Source organism: Artemia franciscana, unplaced genomic scaffold, assembly GCF_032884065.1.
Source record: "Artemia franciscana unplaced genomic scaffold, ASM3288406v1 Scaffold_6336, whole genome shotgun sequence".
Lineage (NCBI taxonomy): Eukaryota > Metazoa > Arthropoda > Branchiopoda > Anostraca > Artemiidae > Artemia > Artemia franciscana.
The window spans coordinates 1-14,674 of record NW_027066585.1 but is presented as its reverse complement, the minus strand read 5'-3'; the positions used below and the strand labels follow the sequence as shown (position 1 = coordinate 14,674).

The 14,674-nt window shown below is 32.6% G+C and overlaps 1 pseudogene; it reads right to left on the bottom strand.

Moving 5' to 3' along the window:
* Nucleotides 1-8,203: 8,203 nt before the first annotated feature.
* Nucleotides 8,204-10,680, bottom strand: LOC136043471 (NADH-ubiquinone oxidoreductase chain 5-like; annotated as a pseudogene).
* Between the last annotated feature and the right edge of the window lie 3,994 nt (nt 10,681-14,674).

Below are 14,674 nucleotides of genomic sequence, written 5' to 3'. Positions count from 1 at the left end.
AACATACGTAGCTATTACCCTCGAAAACTAAAACTTTTGACATAGGAAAAGAGCCTTTAATCACATTCTTTACCATGTGCAAACATAAAATAGTCTAATATCTTCATTTTTTCCAACATACGTAGCTATTACCCTCGAAAACTAAAACTTTTGACATAGGAAAAGAGCCTTTAATCACATTCGTTACCATTTGCAATTATAAATAGTCTAATATCTTCATTTTTTCAACATACGTAGCTATTACCCTCGAAAACTAAAACTTTTGACATAGGAAAAGAGCCTTTAATCACATTCTTTACAATGTGCAATCATAAAATAGTCTAATATCTTCATTTTTTCCAACATACGTAGCTATTACCCTCGAAAACTAAAACTTTTGACATAGGAAAAGAGCCTTTAATCACATTCTTTACCATGTGCAATCATAAAATAGTCTAATATCTTCATTTTTGCAACATACGTAGCTATTACCCTCGAAAACGAAAATTTTTGAAATAAGAAAAGAGCCTTTAATCACATTCTTTACCATTTGCAATCATAAAATAGTCTAATATCTTCATTTTTTCAACATACGTAGCTATTACCCTCGAAAACTAAAACTTTTGACATAGGAAAAGAGCCTTTAATCACATTCTTTTCCATTTGCAATCATAAAATAGTCTAATATCTTCATTTTTTTAACATACGTAGCTGTTACCCTCGAAAACTAAAACTTTTGCCATAGAAAAAGAGCCTTTAATCACATTCTTTACCATGTGCAATCATAAAATAGTCTAATATCTTCATTTTTCCAACATACGTAGCTATTACCCTCGAAAACTAAAACTTTTGACATAGGAAAAGAGCCTTTAATCACATTCTTTACCATGTGCAATCATAAAATAGTCTAATATCTTCATTTCTCCAACATACGTAGCTATTACCCTCAAAAACGAAAACTTTTGAAATAGGAAAAGAGCCTTTAATCACATTCTTTACCATTTGCAATCATAAAATAGTCTAATATCTTCATTTTTTCAACATACGTAGCTATTACCCTCGAAAACTAAAACTTTTGAAATAGGAAAAGAGCCTTTAAGCACTTTCTTTACCATGTGCAATCATAAAATAGTTTAATATCTTCATTTTTCCAACATACGGAGCTATTACCCTCGAAAACTAAAACTTTTGACTTAGGAAAAGAGCCTTTAATCACATTCTTTACCATGTGCAATCATAAAATAGTCTAATATCTTCATTTTTCCAACATACGTAGCTACTACCCTCGAAAACTAAAACTTTTTATATAGGAAAAGAGCCTTTAATCACATTCTTTACCATGTGCAATCAAAAAATAGTCTAATATCTTCATTTTTCCAACATACGTAGCTATTACCCTCGAAAACTAAAACTTTTGACATAGGAAAAGAGCCTTTAATCACATTCGTTACCATTTGCAATTATAAAATAGTCTAATATCTTCATTTTTTCAACATACGTAGCTATTACCCTCGAAAACTAAAACTTTTGACATAGGAAAAGAGCCTTTAATCACATTCTTTATCATTTGCAATCATAAAATAGTCTAATATCTTCATTTTTTCAACATACGTAGCTATTACCCTCGAAAACCAAAACTTTTGACATAGGAAAAGAGCCTTTAATCACATTCGTTACCATTTGCAATTATAAAATAGTCTAATATCTTCATTTTTTTTACATACGTAGCTATTACCCTCGAAAACTAAAACTTTTGACATACGAAAAGAGCCTTTAATCACATTCTTTACCATTTGCAATCATAAAATAGTCTAATATCTTCATTTTTTCAACATACGTAGCTATTACCCTCGAAAACTAAAACTTTTGCCATAGAAAAAGAGCCTTTAATCACATTCTTTACCATATGCAATCATAAAATAGTCTAATATCTTCATTTTTCCAACATACGTAGCTATTACCCTCGAAAACTAAAACTTTTGACATAGGAAAAGAGCCTTTAATCACATTCTTTACCGTTTGCAATCATAAAATAGTCTAATATCTTCATTTTTTCAACATACGTAGCGATTACCCTCGAAAACTAAAACTTTTGACATAGGAAAAGAGCCTTTAATCACATTCTTTACCATGTGCAATCATAAAATAGTCTAATATCTTCATTTTTTCAACATAAGTAGCTATTACCCTCGAAAACTAAAACTTTTGACATAGGAAAAGAGCCTTTAATCACATTCTTTACCATTTGCAATCATAAAATAGTCTAATATCTTCATTTTTTCAACATACGTAGCTATTACCCTCGAAAACTAAAACTTTTGAAATAGGAAAAGAGCCTTTAAGCACTTTCTTTACCATGTGCAATCATAAAATAGTCTAATATCTTCATTTTTCCAACATACGTAGCTATTACCCTCGAAAACTAAAACTTTTGACATAGGAAAAGAGCCTTTAATCACATTCTTTAGCATGTGCAATCATAAAATAGTCTAATATCTTCATTTTTTCCAGCATACGTAGCTATTACCCTCGAAAACTTGAACTTTTGAAATAGGAAAAGAGCCTTTAATCACATTCTTTACCATTTGCAATCATAAAATAGTCTAATATCTTCATTTTTTCAACATACGTAGCTATTACCCTCGAAAACTAAAACTTTTGACATAGGAAAAGAGCCTTTAATCACGTTCCTTACCATTTGCAATTATAAAATAGTCTAATATCTTCATTTTTTTAACATACGTAGCTATTACCCTCGAAAACTAAAACTTTTGACATAGGAAAAGAGCCTTTAATCACATTCTTTACCATTTGCAATCATAAAATAGTCTAATATCTTCATTTTTTTCAACATACGTAGCTATTACCCTCGAAAACTAAAACTTTTGCCATAGAAAAAGAGCCTTTAATCACATTCTTTACCATATGCAATCATAAAATAGTCTAATATCTTCATTTTTCCAACATACGTAGCTATTACCCTCGAAAACTAAAACTTTTGACATAGGAAAAGAGCCTTTAATCACATTCTTTACCATTTGCAATCATAAAATAGTCTAATATCTTCATTTTTTCAACATACGTAGCTATTACCCTCGAAAACTAAAACTTTTGACATAGGAAAAGAGCCTTTAATCACATTCTTTACCATTTGCAATCATAAAGTAGTCTAATATCTTCATTTTTTCAACATACGTAGCTATTACCCTCGAAAACTAAAACTTTTGAAATAGGAAAAGAGCCTTTAAGCACTTTCTTTACCATGTGCAATCATAAAATAGTCTAATATCTTCATTTTTCCAACATACGTAGCTATTACCCTCGAAAACTAAAACTTTTGAAATAGGAAAAGAGCCTTTAAGCACTTTCTTTACCATGTGCAATCATAAAATAGTCTAATATCTTCATTTTTCCAACATACGTAGCTATTACCCTCGAAAACTAAAACTTTTGACATAGGAAAAGAGCCTTTAATCACATTCTTTAGCATGTGCAATCATAAAATAGTCTAATATCTTCATTTTTCCAGCATACGTAGCTATTACCCTCGAAAACTTGAACTTTTGAAATAGGAAAAGAGCCTTTAATCACATTCTTTACCATTTGCAATCATAAAATAGTCTAATATCTTCATTTTTTCAACATACGTAGCTATTACCCCTCGAAAACTAAAACTTTTGACATAGGAAAAGAGCCTTTAATCACGTTCCTTACCATTTGCAATTATAAAATAGTCTAATATCTTCATTTTTTTAACATACGTAGCTATTACCCTCGAAAACTAAAACTTTTGACATAGGAAAAGAGCCTTTAATCACATTCTTTACCATTTGCAATCATAAAATAGTCTAATATCTTCATTTTTTCAACATACGTAGCTATTACCCTCGAAAACTAAAACTTTTGCCATAGAAAAAGAGCCTTTAATCACATTCTTTACCATATGCAATCATAAAATAGTCTAATATCTTCATTTTTCCAACATACGTAGCTATTACCCTCGAAAACTAAAACTTTTGACATAGGAAAAGAGCCTTTAATCACATTCTTTACCATTTGCAATCATAAAATAGTCTAATATCTTCATTTTTTTCAACATACGTAGCTATTACCCTCGAAAACTAAAACTTTTGACATAGGAAAAGAGCCTTTAATCACATTCTTTACCATTTGCAATCATAAAATAGTCTAATATCTTCATTTTTTCAACATACGTAGCTATTACCCTCGAAAACTAAAACTTTTGAAATAGGAAAAGAGCCTTTAAGCACTTTCTTTACCATGTGCAATCATAAAATAGTCTAATATCTTCATTTTTCCAACATACGTAGCTATTACCCTCGAAAACTAAAACTTTTGACATAGGAAAAGAGCCTTTAATCACATTCTTTAGCATGTGCAATCATAAAATAGTCTAATATCTTCATTTTTCCAACATACGTAGCTATTACCCCACGAAAACTTGAACTTTTGAAATAGGAAAAGAGCCTTTAATCACATTCTTTACCATTTGCAATCATAAAATAGTCTAATATCTTCATTTTTTCAACATACGTAGCTATTACCCTCGAAAACTAAAACTTTTGACATAGGAAAAGAGCCTTTAATCACATTCGTTACCATTTGCAATTATAAAATAGTCTAATATCTTCATTTTTTTAACATACGTAGCTATTACCCTCGAAAACTAAAACTTTTGACATAGGAAAAGAGCCTTTAATCACATTCTTTACCATTTGCAATCATAAAATAGTCTAATATCTTCATTTTTTCAACATACGTAGCTATTACCCTCGAAAACTAAAACTTTTGCCATAGAAAAAGAGCCTTTAATCACATTCTTTACCATATGCAATCATAAAATAGTCTAATATCTTCATTTTTCCAACATACGTAGCTATTACCCTCGAAAACTAAAACTTTTGACATAGGAAAAGAGCCTTTAATCACATTCGTTACCATTTGCAATTATAAAATAGTCTAATATCTTCATTTTTTTAACATACGTAGCTATTACCCTCGAAAACTAAAACTTTTGACATAGGAAAAGAGCCTTTAATCACATTCTTTACCATTTGCAATCATAAAATAGTCTAATATCTTCATTTTTTCAACATACGTAGCTATTACCCTCGAAAACTAAAACTTTTGCTATAGAAAAAGAGCCTTTAATCACATTCTTTACCATATGCAATCATAAAATAGTCTAATATCTTCATTTTTCCAACATACGTAGCTATTACCCTCTAAAACTAAAACTTTTGACATAGGAAAAGAGCCTTTAATCACATTCTTTACCATGTGCAATCATAAAATAGTCTAATATCTTCATTTTTTCAACATACGTAGCTATTACCCTCGAAAACCTAAAACTTTTGACATAGGAAAAGAGCCTTTAATCACATTCTTTACCATTTGCAATCATAAAATAGTCTAATATCTTCATTTTTTCAACATACGTAGCTATTACCCTCGAAAACTAAAACTTTTGACATAGGAAAAGAGCCTTTAATCACATTCTTTACCATGTGCAATCATAAAATAGTCTAATATCTTCATTTTTTCAACATACGTAGCTATTACCCTCGAAAACTAAAACTTTTGACATAGGAAAAGAGCCTTTAATCACATTCTTTACCATTTGCAATCATAAAATAGTCTAATATTTTCATTTTTTCAACATACGTAGCTATTACCCTCGAAAACTAAAACTTTTGACATAGGAAAAGAGCCTTTAATCACATTCTTTACCATGTGCAATCATAAAATAGTCTAATATCTTCATTTTTCCAACATACGTAGCTATTACCCTCGAAAACGAAAACTTTTGAAATAGGAAAAGAGCCTTTAATCACATTCTCTACCATTTGCAATCATAAAATAGTCTAATATCTTCATTTTTTCAACATACGTAGCTATTACCCTCGAAAACTAAAACTTTTGAAATAGGAAAAGAGCCTTTAAGCACTTTCTTTACCATGTGCAATCATAAAATAGTCTAATATCTTCATTTTTCCAACATACGTAGCTATTACCCTCGAAAACTAAAACTTTTGACATAGGAAAAGAGCCTTTAATCACATTCTTTACCATGTGCAATCATAAAATAGTCTAATATCTTCATTTTTCCAACATACGTAGCTATTACCCTCGAAAACTTAAACTTTTGAAATAGGAAAAGAGCCTTTAATCACATTCTTTACCATTTGCAATCATAAAATAGTCTAATATCTTCATTTTTTCAACATACGTAGCTATTACCCTCGAAAACTAAAACTTTTGACATAGGAAAAGAGCCTTTAATCACATTCTTTACCATTTGCAATTATAAAATAGTCTAATATCTTCATTTTTTTAACATACGTAGCTATTACTCTCGAAAACTAAAACTTTTGACATAGGAAAAGAGCCTTTAATCACATTCTTTACCATGTGCAATCATAAAATAGTCTAATATCTTCATTTTTTCAACATACGTAGCTATTACCCTCGAAAACTAAAACTTTTGACATAGGAAAAGAGCCTTTAATCACATTCTTTACCATTTGCAATCATAAAATAGTCTAATATCTTCATTTTTTCAACATACGTAGCTATTACCCTTGAAAACTAAAACTTTTGACATAGGAAAAGAGCCTTTAATCATGTTCTTTACCATGTGCAATCATAAAATAGTCTAATATCTTCATTTTTCCAACATACGTAGCTATTACCCTCGAAAACTAAAACTTTTGAAATAGGAAAAGAGCCTTTAATCACATTCTTTACCATGTGCAATCATAAAATAGTCTAATATCTTCATTTTTTCAACATACGTAGCTATTACCCTCGAAAACTAAAACTTTTGAAATAGGAAAAGAGCCTTTAAGCACTTTCTTTACCATGTGCAATCATAAAATAGTCTAATATCTTCATTTTTCCAACATACGTAGCTATTACCCTCGGAAACTAAAACTTTTGACATAGGAAAAGAGCCTTTAATCACATTCTTTACCATGTGCAATCATAAAATAGTCTAATATCTTCATTTTTCCAACATACGTAGCTATTACCCTCTAAAACTAAAACTTTTGAAATAGGAAAAGAGCCTTTAATCACATTCTTTACCATGTGCAATCATAAAATAGTCTAATATCTTCATTTTTTCAACATACGTAGCTATTACCCTCGAAAACTAAAACTTTTGACATAGGAAAAGAGCCTTTAATCACATTCGTTACCATTTGCAATTATAAAATAGTCTAATATCTTCATTTTTTCAACATACGTAGCTATTATCCTTGAAAACTAAAACTTTTGACATAGGAAAAGAGCCTTTAATCACATTCTTTACCATTTGCAATCATAAAATAGTCTAATATCTTCATTTTTTCAACATACGTAGCTATTACCCTCGAAAACTAAAACTTTTGCCATAGAAAAAGGGCCTTTAATCACATTCTTTACCATATGCAATCATAAAATAGTCTAATATCTTCATTTTTCCAACATACGTAGCTATTACCCTCGAAAACTAAAACTTTTGACATAGGAAAAGAGCCTTTAATCACATTCTTTACCATGTGCAATCATAAAATAGTCTAATATCTTCATTTTTTCAACATACGTAGCTATTACCCTCGAAAACTAAAACTTTTGACATAGGAAAAGAGCCTTTAATCACATTCTTTACCATTTGCAATCATAAAATAGTCTAATATCTTCATTTTTTCAACATACGTAGCTATTACCCTCGAAAACTAAAACTTTTGACATAGGAAAAGAGCCTTTAATCACATTCTTTACCATGTGCAATCATAAAATAGTCTAATATCTTCATTTTTTCAACATACGTAGCTATTACCCTCGAAAACTAAAACTTTTGACATAGGAAAAGAGCCTTTAATCACATTCTTTACCATTTGCAATCATAAAATAGTCTAATATCTTCATTTTTTCAACATACGTAGCTATTACCCTCGAAAACTAAAACTTTTGACATAGGAAAAGAGCCTTTAATCACATTCTTTACCATGTGCAATCATAAAATAGTCTAATATCTTCATTTTTCCAACATACGTAGCTATTACCCTCGAAAACGAAAACTTTTGAAATAGGAAAAGAGCCTTTAATCACATTCTCTACCATTTGCAATCATAAAATAGTCTAATATCTTCATTTTTTCAACATACGTAGCTATTACCCTCGAAAACTAAAACTTTTGAAATAGATATTTGATTAAGAATTTTTATGCTTGTTTTTATTATATTAACCCTCGGGATGTTTGTGAATAAGAAAGTCTCTCTGGACCGCGAGAAGAGTTCACCATTTGAATGCGGGTTCGATCCTTTGAATTCCTCTCGTACCCCCTTTTCTATTCGGTTCTTTGTTATTACTCTAATTTTTCTTATTTTTGATGTAGAGATTACTTTACTCCTACCTATAGTATATTTGAATATGTCTTCACCGACAACCTACCTGATTATCTTCTTTACTTTCATCCTTGTTGCAGGGGTATTTTATGAGTGAAGGGAAGGTGCCCTAAGATGAATTAAATAATCATTAACTTTATCAAAGACACTTTATTCAGGAGAATAGTTTAAATAGAACATTGGGTTTGCATCCTAAAAGAGGGATGTTCCTTCTCTCAGAGTGAGAATTGATGTTATCAAATCCAGTTTCGACCTGAATTTAGGCCTTTCGGCCCCCACTCTTTAGCAGAAGCTAATTGATAGCGCTTCATTGTTAATGAAGAGGAAGGGATGACCCCTGTTAAGAGGCAGAAAGAAGGATGAGAGCTGCTAACTCTTCAACCGGGTAGTTAAATTCTACTCACTGTCTATTTATATAGTATATTTAATACAATGCATTTTCAATGCATAAATGGATAAATATCCTTTAAATATTTCCAGGAATCATCCACCCCAACATCTTCAGTGTTGTGCTCTTATTAAGCTATAGAAATATATAAATAGTGTGAATAATAAAGAAGATAGGATAAGAACCTTATATGGAGAGGAGGTTAGGAACGAAAATAAAGATGACCCCCGTAAGCTATTATGATAGATTAATGACGGCCCCGCTTCTTCTACCCAACCACAATCACCCTCATGATAGAGGAGTTCACCCATAAGTAAAGGTATGAAGCTTGTTTGCCCTGTAATGAATGGTAAAAATATTATTCTACTTACATAGTGTCTTAGGCTTAAACTAAATGATTTGACAAAGTAAGGTAAAATCACCCCTACTGTAATAAGGGAGAGGAGGAGAATCTTTTCAAATGGACCTAAGATGATTCTTACGTCCCCCAGAAAACATCAATAAAAGATATACCCCCCTATAACAGCCCCCTCAATAAAGAACAAAAAGAGGAGTTAGATAGTCCCCCTCTTCGTCCCTGTATTGACAGCTTAAATTATAATTATAGGAGCACAAACATACTATCGCAATCCGTGAAGAGTAAGTTCTTGTTAGAAGACATGAAACTAATATAAGTACACTAGGAAATAATATACACAGACTCTCTGAAGATTCAATAATTAGGTCTTTTGAAAAGAAACCCGATAAATATGGGAACCCTATTAATCTAAGAGAGCAAACTAAGATAATATAGCTAGTGTAAGGGAGTATCCTGGATACCCCTCCTATACGACGTATATCTTGCACCCCTAGCGAATGAATTACGACCCCCGAACATATAAAAAGAAGAGCCTTAAAAAGTGCATGGCAAAAAGATGAAAATAACAAAATAGAGTGAGCCCTAAGCCTAGAGAAAATATTATTACTCCTAGCTGGCTTAATGTAGATAACGCAATTACTCGTTTTAGATCGTTTTCTCCGAACGCAGCCAGGCCTGAAAAAAAGGAAGTTAAGGCCCCCATGACAACGAGTAAAAAACACCCTCTCTCTTCAAATGAGGGAGACAAACGAATTATCAAATAAATCCCGGCTGTCACTAGTGTGGATGAATGGACTAGGGATGAGACAGGGGTAGGAGCCGCCATGGCTGCTGGTAACCATGCAGAAAAAGGTAGTTGAGCTCTTTTGGTAAAAGAAGATAGGATGAACAAAAGCATGATTGATAAAGAGAAGTATCTTAAGAATATATAGTCCCAGCTCTTAGAGTAAAATATTAGCCCCAATGACCATAAAATTAATACATCACCTACTCGATTTCTTAAAATAGTAATTATTCCTCTAGAGGAAGAATTATAATTTTTGTAAAATATAATTAATAGATATGAAGTGGTACCTAGCCCATCTCAACCTAATATTAATCTTAATCCATCCGAAGATATAATCAACAGAACCATAGATGAGATGAATCCTAATATTATGTATATAAAACGATTAACAAAAGTTTCACCTATTATATAATAAGAGGAATAAATTATAACTTGAGAAGAGATTAAGAGAACTAAGAAGATGAATGATAGTCTTAGCCAATCAAAGCACACTTGATAATCCAAATGCAAAAAGGATATTTTTAATAAGTAGATTTCATCTGATAGGAATTATAAAAAATGAGCAACAAACACTTATTACTCCGGTAAACAGTAAGATGTAACCTGATACAAAATATAACAATACTGTCAGAGATGACTCTCCTTTAGTTCCACAAACTAATATTCTCTTTAAACTATAACAGTAAACGAAAATTAAAGTCAGTAACGGAATCAGATGAGCTCTTCCGATTATATATTCCTTTAAGTTGTATTCTAATCAGCTAAAGATATATAATCTCTCCCCGTGGCTTGTACTGGAGTATAGATAAATACAATAACAAGATGAAAGAAAACATAAGATTCCAGATAAGCCTACTACTATTCAGTCTAGACTAAATGCACCGATAAAAAAATATATTTCGGAAAAAAAGTTAAGTGAGGGGGGTAATCCTATATTGAGAAAGCTAAGACTGAGTCATCAAAAACATAAATATGGAAAAAGAGAGATTATTCTACGGGTAAGAAGGAATCTGCGACTTCAGATGCGCGCATAAAATAGATAGCTTAAGTAGAATAATCCAGAGGAACAAATCCCGTGAGATACCATTATTAAAATTGATCTTATGTTGGTGTAAGTACAAGATATAAGTATACCTAGAATGACGAATGATATGTGAGCGACGGAGGAATAAGCAATTAAGGATTTGACATCAGATTGGCGTAGACAGATCAAGCAGCTGAAGATCCCGCCTATTAAGCAGACCCCTATTAATGTTGTTTCTCTATAAATATTTAGTACTTGTACTAAATAGAGGCCGTAACCCCCTAGCTTGAGGAGAATAGCGGCTAATACTATAGAGCCAGTTACTGGAGCCTCTACGTGAGCCTTAGGTAATCAAATGTGTGCAAAATAAACTGGGAGTTTCACTAGAAAAGAAAGGATGGCTAGCAAGAAGATTATCTTGTCTATGAAATTACCCCAAAATTGTAAGAAGGACGACGAATAAATACTCGTGTGAGCAATGATGATAAAGAGTAGAGGTAAAGAGGATAGAAGAGTATAGAATAAGAAATAATAGGAAGCAGGTAGACGCTCTGGCTGGTAACCTCACCCGAGGATTAAAATAATTGTGGGAATTAGAGAGCACTCAAAGAAGACGTAGAATAAGATGAATGACTGCGTAGTAAACGTGAGTCACAGGAGGACAAACAAGCTTACAAGAATAGTTCTATAGCTTAATGGTCAACTTGGCTTTAATCTGATAACTATTAAAAAGAAAATACCTGAAGTCAATGTTAGAAGAGTAATTCCCCACTCTAGATGGAATTCTGATATTAACTTGTACATTAATATTAAGTATATTAGACTTGAGGTAAAGAACCACTTATTCATTTAGGAATCGTACTTGATCTGATCCTGACGAACGTACTAAAGATACCAATACTGATAATCCTAGAGCTCCTTCACAAACTGTGACTCTAAGAAAGATGAATGCGTTAATCATTCTCATATAGTTTGAATATACCAATAATCTGAACAATAAAAGAATGAGAAATTCTAATCTCAATAGAGTTACTAGGAGATGTTTGTTTCTTGAAGAGAAAATTAGTAATCCTAAAGAAAGTGATAGGTAAATTATTATGATTGACTGAGTAATTAAAAAATAATATCGGTCTTGTAAACCGAATTTAGAGGAATCTCTCGGTCTTCAAAAGAGTTATTAACATCTTTAACTTCCAAAGTTAATATTTTTATTAAACTACCTTTTGACATCCTAGGATCTATCGTTGTTATTTCCATATTTATACTTCTAATAAATCATCCTCTTGCTTTTACACTCTCGTTGTTCGTTCAAACTTTATTGATTTGTGTTATGCTTAAAAATGTTTCTCTATGGATTTCACTAATTCTCTTTTTGATCTTTCTAGGAGGGATTCTCGTAATGTTTATTTATGTGTCTTCGCTAAGAGCTAACGAGAAATTTGCTGTAGATTTAACGTCATTTATATGAGTGGTACCTACAATTGTCCTGTCTTTCTTAGTTTTAAATAAGAATTTCATGTTTATGAGCCCTTCCTCGGGCTACCTTTATCCCACCGATTTCGTGATCATCAATTTTAATGTTAATAGACTTACCATATTGGCCTACTCGTTTATAGTGGTGTATTTATTTTTAGCACTCCTGCTGGTCATTGATTTTTTAAACAGTAATAAAAAACCTTTACGGTCAATGATCTAGTGATTCCGTAATATTAGGAAATAAAATGTTATCTTTACGTAAGACGCAACCTACCCTTAAAATCATTAATTCTGCCTTGGTGGATCTACCTGTGCCGGCCAACATTTCTATTTGATGAAACTTTGGGTCTCTCCTGGGCCTATGTCTTCTTATTCAAATTGTTACTGGACTTTTTTTAGCGATGCATTACACGGCAAGAGTAGACTTAGCTTTCTCTAGAGTGGCCCATATTTGCCGAGATGTCAACTACGGTTGACTGCTCCGGACTGTCCACGCCAATGGTGCCTCTTTTTTCTTTATTTGTATTTATTTTCATATTGGCCGAGGGATGTATTATGGTTCTTTTCATTATTTCGAGACATGAATGACTGGAATTGCTCTTTTGTTTCTTGTGATGGCCGCTGCTTTTTTAGGGTATGTTCTCCCGTGGGGTCAAATGTCCTTCTGGGGAGCGACTGTAATTACAAACTTAGTATCTGCCGTACCTTATATTGGTAACGATGTAGTACAATGGTTATGAGGGGGGTTTGCTGTTGATAATCCCACTCTGACGCGATTTTTCACTTTTCATTTCTTGATCCCCTTTCTGGTGGCGGTCTGACAATAATTCATCTTTTATTCCTTCACCAAAGAGGTTCAAATAACCCCCTTGGAATTAACGCTAACTTAGACAAGTTACCGTTCCACCCTTATTTTACCATTAAGGATACCGTGGGGTTTATAGTCCTTATCTTTTTTCTTGTGACTCTCTCCTTAACTAGACCTTATCTTCTAGGGGACCCAGATAATTTCATTCCTGCTAACCCATTGGTTACCCCAGCCCATATCCAACCGGAATGATATTTTCTGTTTGCATACGCTATTTTGCGGTCTATTCCTAATAAGCTAGGAGGGGTAATCGCCCTTGTCTCTTCTATTCTTATTCTTGTGTCCCTTCCCTTTACATTTAAGCCTAAGTTTCGAGGTCTTGAGTTTTATTCTGTAGCCCAGCCTTTGTTTTGATCCTGAGTGTCAGTCTTTTTACTTCTAACATGAATTGGAGCACGACCTGTAGAAGACCCCTATATTTTTCTGGGACAGATTCTTACATGTGCTTACTTCTCATATTTTGTGTTTACTCCAATTGTTATTAATTTGAATGACAAAATTGTCTAATTAGACCCCTTGGCCGATTAAAGCATCTGTTTTGAAAGCAGAATAAGGTTGATTATACAACCAGGGGTCTTTATTTTTAACCCCCTTGAGAAAGGCTTCAGTAGAAACACAGGAATATTAAAGATGTAGGTAAAAGACTTTTCCAGCATAAATGTATTAGGTTATCATAACGATAGCGGGGATAAGAGCCGCGTCTCCATAGATAGGAGTACACCACTAAACAAAATATGAGGAAGCTTATAGACCCGAATACTACACTAAATAGTAGAGATATGAAAAGAATGCTAGCGTATTCTGATAATATAATTAGAGCGAAACCGACTCCTATGTATTCTGTATTGAATCCCGACACTAACTCGGATTCACCCTCAGCTAGATCGAAGGGTGTTCGATTAGTCTCTGCCAGGATTGTGGTAAATCAGCACAATCCTAGAGGAAGACATAGGTATAGAGGTCACCCTACGTAAGAGGATTTCACTAGGTACCCTTCTAGATCGAGCTTTTTAAATAACATTAAAGGAGAAAGGATAATAATAATCAAAGATACCTCATAGGAGATGGTCTGTGCCCCTGCGCGAATTCTTCCTAGCAAAGAATACTTAGAGTTAGAGGACCAGCCTGCAACCATAATTCTGTATACTCTCACTCTCATTGCACAGATAACTAATAGGAATGATAAATTGAATTTTGCACCGTAAGAGATGAATGGGACTAGAGTCCATAAGAAAAAGGAAAGGAATAAACTGAACACAGGAGCAACGAGGTACGGTATGAAATTGGAGACAAGAGGAAGTGAGACTTCCTTACAAAATAATTTGACCCCATCAGAAAAAGGTTGTAGGATCCCAAGAAAGCCGACTTTATTTGGGCCCTTAC